Source organism: Choloepus didactylus, chromosome 14 (assembly GCF_015220235.1).
Source record: "Choloepus didactylus isolate mChoDid1 chromosome 14, mChoDid1.pri, whole genome shotgun sequence".
Taxonomy (NCBI): domain Eukaryota; kingdom Metazoa; phylum Chordata; class Mammalia; order Pilosa; family Megalonychidae; genus Choloepus; species Choloepus didactylus.
Window position 1 is genome coordinate 8,976,021 of NC_051320.1, and position 15,003 is coordinate 8,991,023.

The following is a 15,003-nucleotide window of genomic DNA, read 5'->3' on the forward strand; positions in this document are numbered from 1 at the left end:
CTCCTTTCTCTCGTGCTTTTCACTGCTTTCCTCTTAACCTTACCCCCACACCACAGAAACCGTATGACTGGTATCCCATTGACTCAGATACTATCAAGCAGCTTCGCAGGGCCGTCAAGGAGGACGGGTTGGGTAGCCCATATGCTTCCCAAATACTGCAGGATCTCGCCATGGACTTTTGCATCCCCCAAGACTGGGCCTCGCTTGCCCGTACCATCCTTAACCCCGGCCAGTTTGTTGATTGGCGTGCTCACTTCCAGGCGGAAGCAGCTAAGCAAAGTGAGCAAGACGCAGCCACTGGAGTCTATTATCACCCCGAAGCTTACTTGGGCACGGGAGCGTTTATAAATGCATCTGCTTATATTAATGCACCTGCCACCTTTTGGCCTATCCTTCGGGGAATTGCCTTGCGAGCTTTCGCCAGCTGTTCCGCCTGTCGGCCTAATAAATTCACCAAGCTCTTCCAGGAGCCGAGTGAGCCTTTCACCACCTTTGTCTCCAGAGTCGAAGAAACCTGCGCTCGAAAGAATTGTCCAGCTTGTAAGGAAACAAACGGATGCTATTTTTTCCTCGTTCGTGCAAGTCCAGTACCAGCGACTCACCACCTCTGACGCTCCCTACTCCGAGATGACAACCAACCCTCCGCGACCTCACCGCCACCGGTCAACCCGCCGACCGCGAGGCCCTTCTCGATCCCCTGAACATCGCACCAACCTCGAGCTCCAGCCTCGCTGAGCCACCGTCAACCCCTTTTCCCCTCCCCGACCTCCCCCTTCCCTCATCCCTTAGCGGACCTCTCCGGTAAGCTTCTTCCTTTAATTAGAAAAGAAGGGGGAAATGCGGGACACTGTTATCGAGTTCTGACTTGGCGGGCCTGGGCCAGGGGAACTGATCAGCCCCTAGGAAAGGTAGTGGGGCACGGGTGGTTGCGCCCTCCACGGCCCCCCGGGCCTGAGAAAGTGGAGCCGAATGCAGGCCCCATTTCCTCACCCCAAAGTAAAAACCATTGGGGAGGGCTTGCCGGAGAAAACCGCCCCCTTTACCTTGCCCACCCACTCCCCGTTACCAGAGCAACTCCCGCCCCTTTTCAATCAACCTCCGCGCCCTCTCAGAACCAATCCAAGCCTTTAACCCTTACAGCTACCCCGCCCTCTAAATGCCCGATATAAGCTTGTGCTCTCCCCTAATAAACTCTCTTGGTTTCATCACCCTCAAAGAAACGTGTCCCGCCTGTTCCTTTTTCGCCGCCCTCCATACTTTGCACGCCTCCCGCCGGGGACCTGGCCAAGTCCCCCGCCTCGCCTTCGCCTCCGGGAAAGAGCCCCCGCCGCCGGTACCCTCCGAGCGATCCTGGGAGCCTAGGATTTAGCAACCGGCCGCCACCCCCCCACCAGACGAATCAACTGCGACCGTAGGGAACAAGGAATATTCAAAGAAATAAGGACAGAAAATTTCCCAAATTTACCAAAAACATGAATATATATGTCCAAAAGCCCTGAGAATACCAAACCACATGCATTTGAAGAAAACTATGTGCCATTACATACTGATCAAATGTCAAATGCCAAAGACAAATGTCAAATGCCAAAGACATGAAGTCAAGATGGTATCAAGTCAAATATGATTGTTATAGATACAGGATTTTAAATTTTAACACCATGATAACCATAAGGAAAATATGGTTCTCAGTTCTGAAAGCTGAGAGAGAAAAGAAAAGTGTTCAATGGAGACATAATTAAGATTGTTGATTTCTTGTCAGAAACCAAGGAGGCAGGAAGGCAGTGGGTTGAAATACTTCAAGTGCTGAGAGAAAACAACTGCCAAGGAGGAATTTTATATCCCATGAGATTTTCTTTCTAAAGATGAAATCACAGGGAAAATTAGGAAACATCTTGAGGAGAATGTAAATGAAAATAAAACATACCAAAAATTTAGGGATATAGAAAAGGCAGTGCTGAAAATTTACAGGTTTAATTTATAGCTTTAAACGCTTATGTTAAATAAGAAGAAAGACTTCAAATCAGAGACCTAGCCTCAAAACAGAAAGAACTAGAAAAAGAAGACCAAATGAAACCCTAAGTGAACAGAAGGAAGGAAATACAATGATTCTAGTGGAGATAAATGAAATAGAGAATAAAACAAACAAACAATAGAGATAATCAACAAAACCAAAAGTTGGTTATTTGAAAAGATTGATAAAATTGAAAAATCTTAAGCTATACTGACAAAAAAAGAGACAGAGGACACAAATAACTAATAAAAAATGAAATGAGGAGGGGGGACATTACTAACAACCCCATTAAAATTAAAAGGACTGCATAACGATACTATGAACAACTGAACACCAAGGAATTAGATGAAAGGTAAAAATTCCTAGAAGCACACAATCTACCTACACTGATTCAAGAAGAAATAGAAGATTTGAACAAAACAATAATTAGAAAAGAGATTGAATCAGTAATCAAAAACCTCCCCAAAAAGCAAAGCCCAGGACCAAAGTTCACAGGGAAATTTTACAAAACACTCCAAGTAGAATTAACACAAATCCTACTCCAACTCTTCCAAACAATTGAATAGGAGGGAACACACCCTAAATCATTCTATGAGGCCAACATCCTCATATCAAAACCAGATAAAGATACCACAAGAATAAATTTACAGACCAATATCTCTTATGAATATAGATACAATAATCCTCAACAAAATACTAGTAAACCAAATCCAACACCACATTGAAAGAATTATACACTATGGTAAAGTGGGAATTATCCCAGCCATACAAGGGTGTTTTGACATAAGAAAATCAATTAATATATTAATACACCACATTAACAGAATGAAGGAAAAAACACACAAGATTATCTCAATTGTTGCAGAAAAGACATCTAATAAAACCCAGCACCACTTCTTGATAAAAACATTTAGAACACTAGGAATAGAAGGAAACTTCCTCAACATGATAAAGAGCATGTAAGAAAAACCCACAACTAGCATCATACTTAATAGTGAAAGCCTGAAAACTTTCCCTCTAAAATCAGGAACAAGACAAGGATGCCCACTGTCACTACTTTTATTCAACATTGTACTGGAAGTTCTAGCCAAAACAATTAGGCAATAAAAAGAAATAAAGGGCATTTAAATTGGAAAGGAAGAAGTAAAACATTCCATATTTGCAGATGACATGATCTTATACACAGAAAATCCTGAAAAATCCATAATATAGCTCCTAGAGTTAATAAATGAATTCAGCAAAATGGTGGGGTAACAAGATTAACACTCAAAAATCAGTGGTGTTTCTATACACTAATAATGAACTCTCAAAGCAGGTAATCAGGAAAACAGCTCCATTTATAATAGCAGCTAAAAGACTCAAATATCTAGGAATAAATTTAACCAGTATGTAAAGGACTTGTATACATAAAACTACAAAACATCATTAAAAGAAATCAAAGACCTAAAGAAATGGAAGGACATTCCATTTTTGTGGATTGGAAGGCTAAATATTTTTAAGATGTCAGTTCTACCCGAAACAATTTACAGATTAAATGAAATCCCAATCAAAAGTCCACCAACCATCTTTGTAGAAATGCAAATGCCAATCATCATATTTATATGGAAGTATAAGGGGCCATCTCAATAAAGAGGAGTGAAGTTGGAGGTTTCACACTTCTTGGTCTTAAAACTTGTTAAAAAGCCACAGTGATTAAAACACTAGCAACTAAAATCTAGCACAAGCACAGATATATAGACCAGTGGAATCTAATTAGGAGTTCAGAAATCCACCCTCACGTACATGGCCAAATGATTTTTGACAAGGGACAAAGATGACTCAATCAGAAAAGAATAGTCTCTTCAACAAATGGTGCTGGGAGAACTGGATGTCCATGTGCAAAAGAATGAAGGTGAACCCATATACACTATGTTCTAGTTTGCTAATGCTGCCAGAATGCAAAACATCAGAGATGGATTGGCTTTTATAAAGGGGGTTTATTTCGTTACAAAGTTACAGTCTTGAGCCCATAAAGTGTCCAAGGTAACACATCAACAATGGGTACCTTCATTGGAGGATGACCAATGGCATCTGGAAAACCTCTTTTAGCTGGGAAGGCACGTGGCTGGTGTCTGTTCCAAAGTTCTGGTTTCAAAACGGCTTTCTCCCAGGACGTTCCTCTCTAGGCTGCAGTTCTCAAAAAATGCACTCTTAGTTGCTCTTGGGGTGTTTTTCCTCCCTTAGTTTCTCTGGAGCAAAAGTCGGCTTTCAATGGCCATCTTCAACCTGTCTCTCATCTGCAGCTCCTCTCTTCTCAGCTCTGTGTGTTCTTCAAAGTGTCCCTCTGGGCTGAAGCAAGCTCGCTCCTTCTATCTGAGCTTATTTAGTGCTCTAGTAAACTAATGAAGGCTCATGCTGAATGAGTGGGGCCACATCTCCATGGAAATTATCCAATTAGAGTTATCACCCACAGTTGGGTGGGGTGCATTTCCATGGAAACAACCTAATCCAAACATTTCAACTTAATCCCCACTAATATGTCTGCCCCCACAAGATTGCATCAAAGAACATGGCTTTTTCTGGGGGATATAATATATACAAACTGGTACAGACTATATACAAAAACCAACTCAAAATGGCTCCAAAACCTAAATATAAGAGCCATAACTATAAAACTTCTAGAAGAAAATGTAGGAAAGCATCATCTTCAGGACCTTGTGTTAGGCAATGGTTTCTTAGACTTTACACCCAAAGCACAAGCAACAACAACAACAAAAAAAGATAAATGGGGCCTAATGAATTTTAAACTTTTGTTCCTCAAAGGACTTCAGCATATTAGTATGATTGATGGTGTCCAAGAGGTATCTTAGGCTGTTTTTGTTTTTGCAATTCTTTTTTCTTTCTGCTCCTCAGCCTCAACAATTTCAATTTTCTTGTCTTTGCATCCACTGATTTTCTTTCTTCTGCCAGTTCCAATCTGTGGTTGAAATACTCCTGGAAATTTTTCATTCCAGCTATTGTGGTCTTCAATTCTAGTAGTTTTGTTTGGTTCCTTTTAAAATTTCTTTCTCTTTATTAAGATTCTCATATTGTTCATACATTGTTTCCCTGATATCTTTTAGTTCTTTCTCTATATTTCTTCTCCTTGAACATATGGAAGATGATTTTTTTAAAAGTCTTTGTTATGTCCGCATTCTGGTCTTCTTGGTTTATATTTTCTGGATTTTTATCCTCTTCCTTTGGATGGGCCATCATTTCCTGTTTCTTTGTTTGTCTTATACTCTTTTGTTACATACCATATGTTTTAATATTTTAAAATGTTAAGTCTGTGATTGAGACCCTCAGCTGTCTGTTTCTTGAGTTTGTATCCAGATATTGATATGACAGAGATTTTCTTAAGTGTCAGGAGCCAACAAAACCAAGCAAACCAAAGCACAAAAATGCCTTTCACCATCTTTGCAAATTCACTTTGCATTGCCTGTTGCTCTCCAGAGTTCAGGCAGGTCAGTCCAAGGAAAATACAAAGTATGGGGGCCTCCCTGACTTTCCTGGGCCTGAGTCTTGTCCTGGGCTTGTGCTTGCTAGTGACCATAGGTCTTCCCCTGCTTACAAGAGTTTGAATGCCCCCTCTACTGCCCAGGAAACAGACCTTCTCCCTCTCCTGGATATTCCACTGCAGGACTTAAAGCAGGTCAGACTTTGCCCTAGGCCACCTGTCTCATCTGTTTCTTACACTGTGTTCATTATCTCAAGCTGCTTTTGCTTGGAGGATAAATTCTGGGGAGAAAATGCTGGAGAGGAATTTCCAGAGTCAATCTTTCTCAGCTAGAACAAGGCCAGGGTCTACAGCTCTGAGGAATTACATTGTCTTTAAGTCATCTTCACTGTCTTTGTCCTAGGGCAAGTTGGAACAATGAACACCCTCAGAGCCAGACCCCCAGTAATCCAAAGTACCTAATCAAAGGCCCTGGTCAGTGATTGGGCCACTCTCCCACTCCCCACCCCCAGGATCTTGGGAAACTGGGTTTTCATGTACCTCTCTGGGACTGGCAAGCTACATCAGGGGCTGGGCGCCACCGTTGTCTGCCATGAGTGTGGGAGATGGGTGATGGTAACTGCCTCATGGAGAGAGCAATTAACTGATATTTACTGTAATTTACCAGCCTCTTCCACCTGCCATTCCCTGATGATGCACAGTGTCCTACCAGACTCCAGAGTTTTAAAACAGTTGTTTCAGCTAATTCCTGGCTGTCCATAGTTTTTCTGGTGGAGGGACTGATTCCTGGAGCATCCGACTCCACCATCTTCCCACAATTCCCTGAAAGTATTTAAACTTGCAAGAAAACTCAGCTTCCTTCAAACTATGTGAGCTTGATCCTTGAGAACTATCAAGGAGTTGAAATGATATAAATAATATAAGCTTTACTTATGGAAGAACTTAATTTGAATTATACTGATTTCAGCATTTAAAATTATATATTATCCACCAATTTTAGCACCTATATGTCATTATTAATTTCCTATTAATTTTTTTGTTGCAACGTCAGCTAACCTGCCAAAAAAATGATTCTGAGACAGCAAGCCTGACCAAGTAAATCCCCTGTGGAAAAACATTTCAGAAATGGGATATTCAAAAATAATAGGACTATAGTTAGCTTATGATATATTAATAAACATCTGTTTTGCCCATATGTGCATTTATCTCCCAACCTAAGTAAAAATTGTTTACTAAGTATATTTTTACTTTAGATTTTAGAGATTATTACTGGGAATAATACTGTAAGTAATAATAGCCAGCATGTCCAAACTGATTTAATCGTACAATCAGTTAATTTAGGAATCATATAGACTGTGTTGCCTATAAAATCCTGACTCATGACCATTCACAGAGGTGAGGAGAGACTGAAGGAGGATGTCTGGCTAACTGGGAGATTCCTAATGAAGGAGAACATCTGTTTCCACAATGCACCCATACAGAAGGAAAGAGGAACATTGATTATTCCACAATAATTCACATATGCATTATCTCATATACTTTGACAAAAACTAAGGAGGAAAGAACCTGGTATTTTTCAGGCACTGTGTTCAGTAATTTGTATAGGTTACCTCAACCCTGAGAGGTAAATAATATTTTACCCTATAAGAGAGTGTGTCACCCCCATGTACCCACCACTGGGACTTTCCTCTCTTTTGCTCCCCCTCACTTACTCCTCCCTCTCTGATCTCATCTTCTTTTGGTCCTTGTCTCTGTTTTCCTTTGAAGACTGTGCTGTCACCTCTTTGGATTTGGTAAGGATTTTGTGTTTGCCTTACAAGTGGATCAGTTTGGTCTGTTGAGAACTGGTCAGGTGAGTACTGTGAAATTCCTCTTGAAGGGATGTTAATTCTCAGAAGGACAACAAACCTTGGAGAGATTAGGCTTCTGGGTGGTTGATTACTCAGGACAGTTTGGTTGAGAGAATCCCAGCTCAAACAAGCTCAAGAAAGAATGGTGGATAATTATTGGAGAGAGGATTTTGGAAATAGTGTTCTTAATGTTCACTTCTCCTCCATTGTACCACTGAGTTGCTCATCTCCTGAGATCTGTGGCTGCTGTAACCTGCAAAGCTCAAGGTTTGGGTGAGGCCTGGGGCTCTGCTGAGGTTCCCCAGCAATTAATTAGTTGGTTACAGGCCACGTGACCAACTAGCATGCAGCTGAGTGATGTGGCCTAGAGGACAGAAGGTCCTGGGGAGAGCTTGGGGTTAAGGGATCTAGGGACCAAGGTTTGAGATCCACATCCACTCAGCATGATAGGCCCAGACTAGTGGGCGGAGTCTTTGAAAATAGAGAGTGCAGGGAACTATAGGGCAAGGAGCTTGGGCATCTGGAATATCAGGAGGAGAGTGAGCCCAACTGCTCTATCATTCCCTTACCACTGGGTGGTTCAAGGGAGAGCCAAGAGGGAATATGGGGAAGACTATAGGATGTATTTCTGGGAAAGCATCCTTACTCCTAAGGGAGTGTGTAGGAAGAAATGGACTCTCTTCATCCTCTAGATGACATCAGGGCTGGAACCGTAGGGAATGAATATGATGCTTAAGATGAAAGAACACAGAGATAGGGAGGAATCTGCCTTATGGTTGGACTAATTGAACCACTGTCAGTCAACCCTGAAGCTTTCCACATCTCTAGACATCCTGTTATGTGGGATAGTAAATGTCCTTATTGTTTAATCTAGTTATAGCCATAGGCGGGTATGCTGCTTGCAGCCCAAAGTAATTTAACTAATACAACTGGAAACTAGATTGCAAAGCAAATAAGTTAAATGACTGTTTTTGTTTGCCAGTTTGCTGTGATAAAACGCCACATGATGTGTTGGCTTAACAGGAATTTATTGGCTCATGGTTTTGAGGCTTAAACGAGTCCACAATCAAATATCAGCAAGGCTTGCTTTCCCCTGCAATCTGTGCATTCTGGTGCTGGCTGCCAGCAATCCTTGGGGTTCTTTGGTTTGTATCTCCACCTCTGTCACATGGTGATGTCCTCGCCTTTTCTCAGCTTTTCCAGTTTCCATTAACCGCTGACTTCTTCCTGTGAGGCCTTCGTCAACTCCTGGCTTCCAGATTCTTCTGTTTACAAGGCCTCTAGTTATAGGATTAAGTCTCATCCTCATGCAGTTGGTCACATTTTAACTAAAAATAACATCGTCAAGAAGTACTGTTTACAATGTGTTCACACACAGGAACTTGTATTAACCTCAGGAACATGTCTAAACTGGGGCATATAATTCCATCTACCACAATGACATTATGCAACTATAGAAATAAAGGAAGGGGGTGGAAGGAGAGAGAGGGTGAAAAGAGGTAGCTAAATTTAGAGGGAGGGGAAGAAACAGATGGAGAGAGAGAAATTTTTATTAAAGGACTGTGCCAGTTTGAATGTATTGTGTCCCCCAAACACCATTATCTTTGATGTAGTCTTGTGGGGCAGATGTTTTGGTGCTGATTAGATTTGCTTGGAATGTGCCCCACCCAGCTGTGGGTGATGACTCTGATGAGATATTCCCATGGAGGCGTGGCCCCGCCCATTCAGGGTGGGCCTTGATCAGTGGAGCCATATAAATGAGCTGACTCAAAGAGAAGGAACTCAGTGCAGCTGTGAGTGACGTTTTGAAGAGGAGCAAGCTTGCTAGAGAGGAACGTCCTGGGAGAAAGCCATTTTGAAACCAGAACTTTGGAACAGACGCCAGCCACGTGCCTTCCCAGCTAACAGAGGTTTTCCGGACACCATTGGCTATCCTCCAGTGAAGGTACCCGATTACTGATGTGTTACCTTGGACACTTTATGGCCTTAAGACTGTAACTGTGTAACCATATAAACCCCTTTTATAAAAGCCAATCCATTTCTGGTGTTTTGCATTTCAGCAGCATTAGCAAACTAGAACAAAGACTTATAAGAATAAATAAAGGAAAGTGTTAAGAATATGTACCTAAAAGAAATTATTGCAAAATAGACAGTACAATTTTGAAAAATGTGTAACACTAGCTGCTAAAGTTATAAGAATATGACACTTCACCAAGGACTATGGGAAACAGTACATACAGCACCATTGCATTACTAGTGACTTTTAAAAAGTATTTTTGGGTATTAGAGCAGTTGTAGGCTTACAGAAAAATCATGCAGAAAATACAGAGTTGCCATATTTACCACTACCCACACCTATTATTAACACCTGTATTAGTGTGGTACCTTTGTTACAATTGATGAAACAATATTATAATTTTACTATTAAATATAGTCCATGGGTTATATTAGGGTTCACTGCTTGTGTTCTATAGTCTTATGGTAGTTTTTTTTTTATTCTAGTAACATACATACACCTATAAATAGGTGCCAGCTAAGAGCTAACAATCAGAGAATCACCAGGAGAAAAACAGGATCTCAGAACTCAGAGAAGCAGAAAATTTTAAATAGAGAGAATGTGAATAACAATTAAGCTTTAAATCCCCATTCCCTACCACCACCCCAGCTCCCAATAACCTGTATTCTAGTTTATGACTCTATGAATTTGCTTATTCTAAGTCTTTCATGTCAGTGATATCATACACTATTTGTCCTTTTGTGTATGGCTTATTTCATTCAATATGATGTCTTTGAGATTCATGCATATTGTGGCATGGATCAGAACTACATTATTTTTATATCTGAATAATAGTCCATTGTATGCATATACCATATTTTGTGTATCCATTCATTAATGGTCAACACTTGGGTTGCTTCCATCTTTTGGCAATTGTGAACAATGGTGCTATAAGTATCGGTGTGCAAATATCAGTTTGAGTCCCTGCTTTTAGTTCTTGTTGTTCTATACCTAGAAGTGGAATTGCTGGATCATATGGTTATTCTATAAATGATTTTCTGAGAAACCACCAAACTGTTTTTCACAGTGGCTGCACCATTATACATCCCTACCAACAAATGAATGAGTATTCCTGTTTCTCCATACCCTCTCCAACACTTGTTATTTTCTATTTTTTAAATAGTGATCAATCTAGTGGGTGTGAAAATGGTATCTCATTGTGGTTTTTATTTGCATTTTCATAATGGCTAATGGTGATGAGCATCTTTTCATGTGATTATTGGCCATTTATTTATCTTCTTTAGAGAAATATCTATTCAAGTCTTTTGCCCAGTTTTAAATTCAGTTGTTTGTCTTTTTTGCTGTTGAGTTGAAGGATTTCTTCATATATTCTGGGTATTAAATCAATATAAGTTGCATGATTTCCAAATATGCTCTTCCATTCTGTAAATTTTAAGTCCTTTGATGGGCAAAAGTTTTAATTTTAATGAAATCTCATTTATCTATTTTTTCTTTTATTGTTCATGCTTCTTGGTGTAGAGTCTAAGAAACTATTGCCTAAAACAAGGTTCAGAAGATGCATCCTATTTTTTTCTACAAGTTTTGTAGTTTCATTTCTTATGTTTAGGTCTTTGATCCATTTTGAGTTAATTTTTGTGTATTGTGATATAAGGGACCACCTTTATTCTTTTGCACCAGTTTTCCAATCACCACCATTTTCCCCCCATTTAGTGGTCTTGGCAACCTTGTAAAAACTCAATTGCCCATAGATGTAGTGGTTTATTTCTTAGATCTCAATTTAATTCCATTGGTCCAAATGTTTGTCCTTGTGCCAGTGCCAGACTTTCTTGGTTACTGTAGCTTTGTAGTAAGCTTTAAATCATGAAATGTGAGTCCTCCAACTTTGGTCTTTTTTTCAGGAAGGTTCAGGCTATTTGGATCCTTTTACTCTTCCATACACATTTGATGATTGGCTTTTTCCATTTCTGTGAAGAAGGCTATTGGAATTTTCACTGGGATTGTGTTGAATCTGTAAATTGTTTTGGGTAGAATTGACATCTTAAAATATTTAGCCTTCCAGTCCATGTACAATGAATATCCTTCCATTTATTTAAGTTTTCTTTGATTTCTTTGAATGATGTTTTGTAGTTTTCTGTGCATAAATCCTTTACATATGTGGTGGCTTGAAGCTGTACGTACCCCAGAAAAACGTGTTCTTAAATCTAATCCATCCCTGTGGGTGTGAACCCATTGTAAGTAGGACCCTTTGATGAGCTTACTTCAGTTAAGGAGTGCCCAGCCCAATCAGGATGGGTCTTAATCCTATCACTGGAGTTCTTTATAAACAGAATGAAATTCAGACAGACAGAGGGAAAGCCACAGTGAGCAGCCAAAGCTAAATGGAGAATGGAGAGGCCAGGAGAGGACACTGTGTGATAAGGCAAGGATCACCAGTAGCCAGCCTCAGAACACCAGTCTTCAGGAAGAAAGCATCACCTTGCTGACACCTTGATTTGGGCTTTCTCCCAGCCTCAGACCATGAGCAGATAAATTTCCATTGTTAACCTGACTCATTTCATGATATTTGTTTGAGCAGTCTGGGAAACTAAGACACCAGACCAGGGCACAAGGTGCAGTGAGGACTGGATTTCACCCTCATTCATCACCCTGCTGGCCCAACTGGACCAGTCCACAAACCACACAGCTGTACAGTGTGTCCACTCCCATTGGGTAACATCTTTCATTCTCATGTTGTTTGCTTGATCCTTGTTGGATGTCATTGTTTGGGGAAATGCAATTTAAAGTGTTGAGGGAGGGTAAAAAGTATCTGGCTGCTGTGGTAGGTTGAGTTATGTACTCTAACAAACACATGTTCTTAATCTTAATCTGTATCACTGTGGACATGAACCTATTAGAAACAGAACGAGTTTAGATGCTGTTTTGTTAAGATGTGGCAAAATGAAGCGGGGTGGGGGGCCCTAATCTGGATTACTAGAGGCTTTAAAGAGAATCCAGAAGTCACAGGAACCAGAAAGGAGAGGACATCACCATGTGAGGTGACGTACAAGCCAAGGAACCCCAAGAATTGCTAGCAGCCAGCACCAAAATGCTCAACTTGGGGAGAAAGCAGGCCTTATTGTTTTCTGGATTTTGGACTTCTAGCCTGAAAACCATAAGCCAATGAATTCCTGTTGTTAAGCCAAAACCAGTTTGATAGCAGCTCTGGCAAACTAAGATATCTGCACTGTAGCTTTCTCACTTCTAACTAAACCCCTCCATTCTACCCTGATACAGGAGTTTCGCTTCTTTATAAAACATGTAATTCACATCCAACGTCCATGCTTTCTTGAGAACAGCAGGATGTACAAAATGACCTAATATTAAGTTTTCTAGGTAAAAATGACACTTTTCTTTCCTTTGGGATAGTTTATCAACAAGGTTTTAACTGACAAGCTTATCTTTTCTACACATTTGTCCAATGATAAAATTTTTGTAGAAATACGTAGGTGTTGGGAAAAATTATTGAGGAAATATTGAGAGGAATTGAGAAGGAATTTGTTCCATCAGGAAATGGCTTCTGATAAATAATCGTACATTTAAAGGCTAACACTTCTCAAAAATCTGTTTTTAATATTTCTTCGTATTTCCTGGTTTCCAGTGAATTTTTTTTCTGTATTCACTTGCCCATGTATTTGTGCATCAAAGGAGCCTCATTTGTAAGAAAAAATATAACTAGATACTAAATGACAGTGAAAGACATTACTGCTAGTTTCACTAAGAGTCAGACAAAATAAATGCATTGCAGAGGACTTTTCCTTACGTTAAACATCGTAAGAAAGGGCAAATTCCAATATATATAACATGTATAATCACATTCTCTCAGAGTTTCTATAGACTTAAAAGAATATGAGCCTATTACTGTAAAATACATAGTTGAAATCATAGCTTTTTATTACTCTGACCTTTGACTTTTTCAAGCCAAATAAAGAGTTTATGAATTGATAACAGTTGGTGATTGAATTGTGTCCCCCACAAAAAGCATGTTTGTGTCCCAACCCCTCGTTCTGTGGATGAAACCATTTGTAAATAAGACTTTGAAGATGTTACTAGTTTATGTGCTCAAACTGAATGAGGGTGGCCTTAATCCAACATGGCTGTAGCTCTTTTAAGCAAAGGGAATTGGACACAAGAGAGAAGCCACAGCAAGCTGCCAGGAGCTGGAAGTCAGGAGAACCCAGAAGAGAAAGAAGACTGTGCCATGAGCATTGCCATGTGACAGAAAAGCAAAGGAACCCCAAAGATGGCCAGCAACCCAGAAGATACTGAGCCGGGGAGGAAGCCAGCTTTGTAGCCTCTGAAACAATGAGCCAGTACATTACTGTTGGTAAACCAGCCAACCCAGTGTGCGGTATTTGTTTACAGCTAGGAAACTAAAAGAGTAACCAATCACAAGCATTTATAATACTATGTGTTTACCCAATTGTTGTAAAGTGACTTATAAAGAAAGATGATTTTCATATATATATATGTATTTGGCATTTATTCCATTTCATGCAGACAGTGCGCCATGTGTTCAAGGTTTTTTGTTGTAGTTTCTTTTTTTCGTATGTTTTTAAAAAGACATACAATGTGAATCAGAGAAAGGAATTTTTTCAAAATTCTATTAAATAACTAGACTGCCACACACCTCATTGATCTCATATTTAACCACCTCTAGTAATGAATATGTGCTATACATTTTAATACATATTTTTTAAAGATATGCTAGCCCTGCCCCCACTGCTGTCAGAAAGGAGTCCCAAGTGGCCTTCTGCTGTAGCTCATTGCAGAATCCCAGCCATGCCCTGGACACTGAGCATTGTGGGGCTGGGGGAGACTGCCAAACCCTGCAGCAGGGAGACCATCCAACCCTGCATAAACAGCTTGTCACCCCTTCCCTCCCACAGTTTCTCTCCTTTAAATAACCCAGATCTGTGCCCAATTGTTTCCAAGCAACACCACTCAAGGCTCATAAGGTTGTCTCACTTGGAGGGAGCCATTTGTGAAGATGTTTCAGGGAAAGTGGGGGCGGAGGGGGGTGTCAGGGGAGCTAGGGGGCCTGACACACCTCCTGTGGGCTGCCAATCCCCAGACCCAGAGCTCCTGGTCTGACTCCTTACAGGAGCAGCAGGCAGTGCTGAGTGCTTGCTCCCAGAAACATTCAAGGAGAGGGGGAGGAAGCTTGGAACATACAGGAGCTGATGCTGGGCCTGTAAAAGGTCACTTCCTGGGCTCAGACTCCTGGTTTTTAATCTCAGAGTCAACAGTAACTTGCTGTGTTATTCTGGCCAGGTCACTCACCCTCTCTGAGCCTCAGAGAATCTTAGTGTTAGAAGATAGCTCTGATGAGGGTGGGAAAGAGGCCCACTCACACTTTTTGGCGGTATCTATCCAATGACAAATGCACAGACCCATTGCCTCAATAATTCCATTTCTAGGAAATCAGCCTAGAAATGTGCTTGCACATGGGCAAATTGACAAATATACAATTATTCATAGTTTGCAATGGTGAAAGATTGGAAATAACCTAAATGTCTGTCAATAATGAGAAGATTGATTAGATAAACTATGGAACCCCCCCAAAAATAAAAATGCCATGCAGTTATTTTAAAATAGGAGACTAAACAAAAAC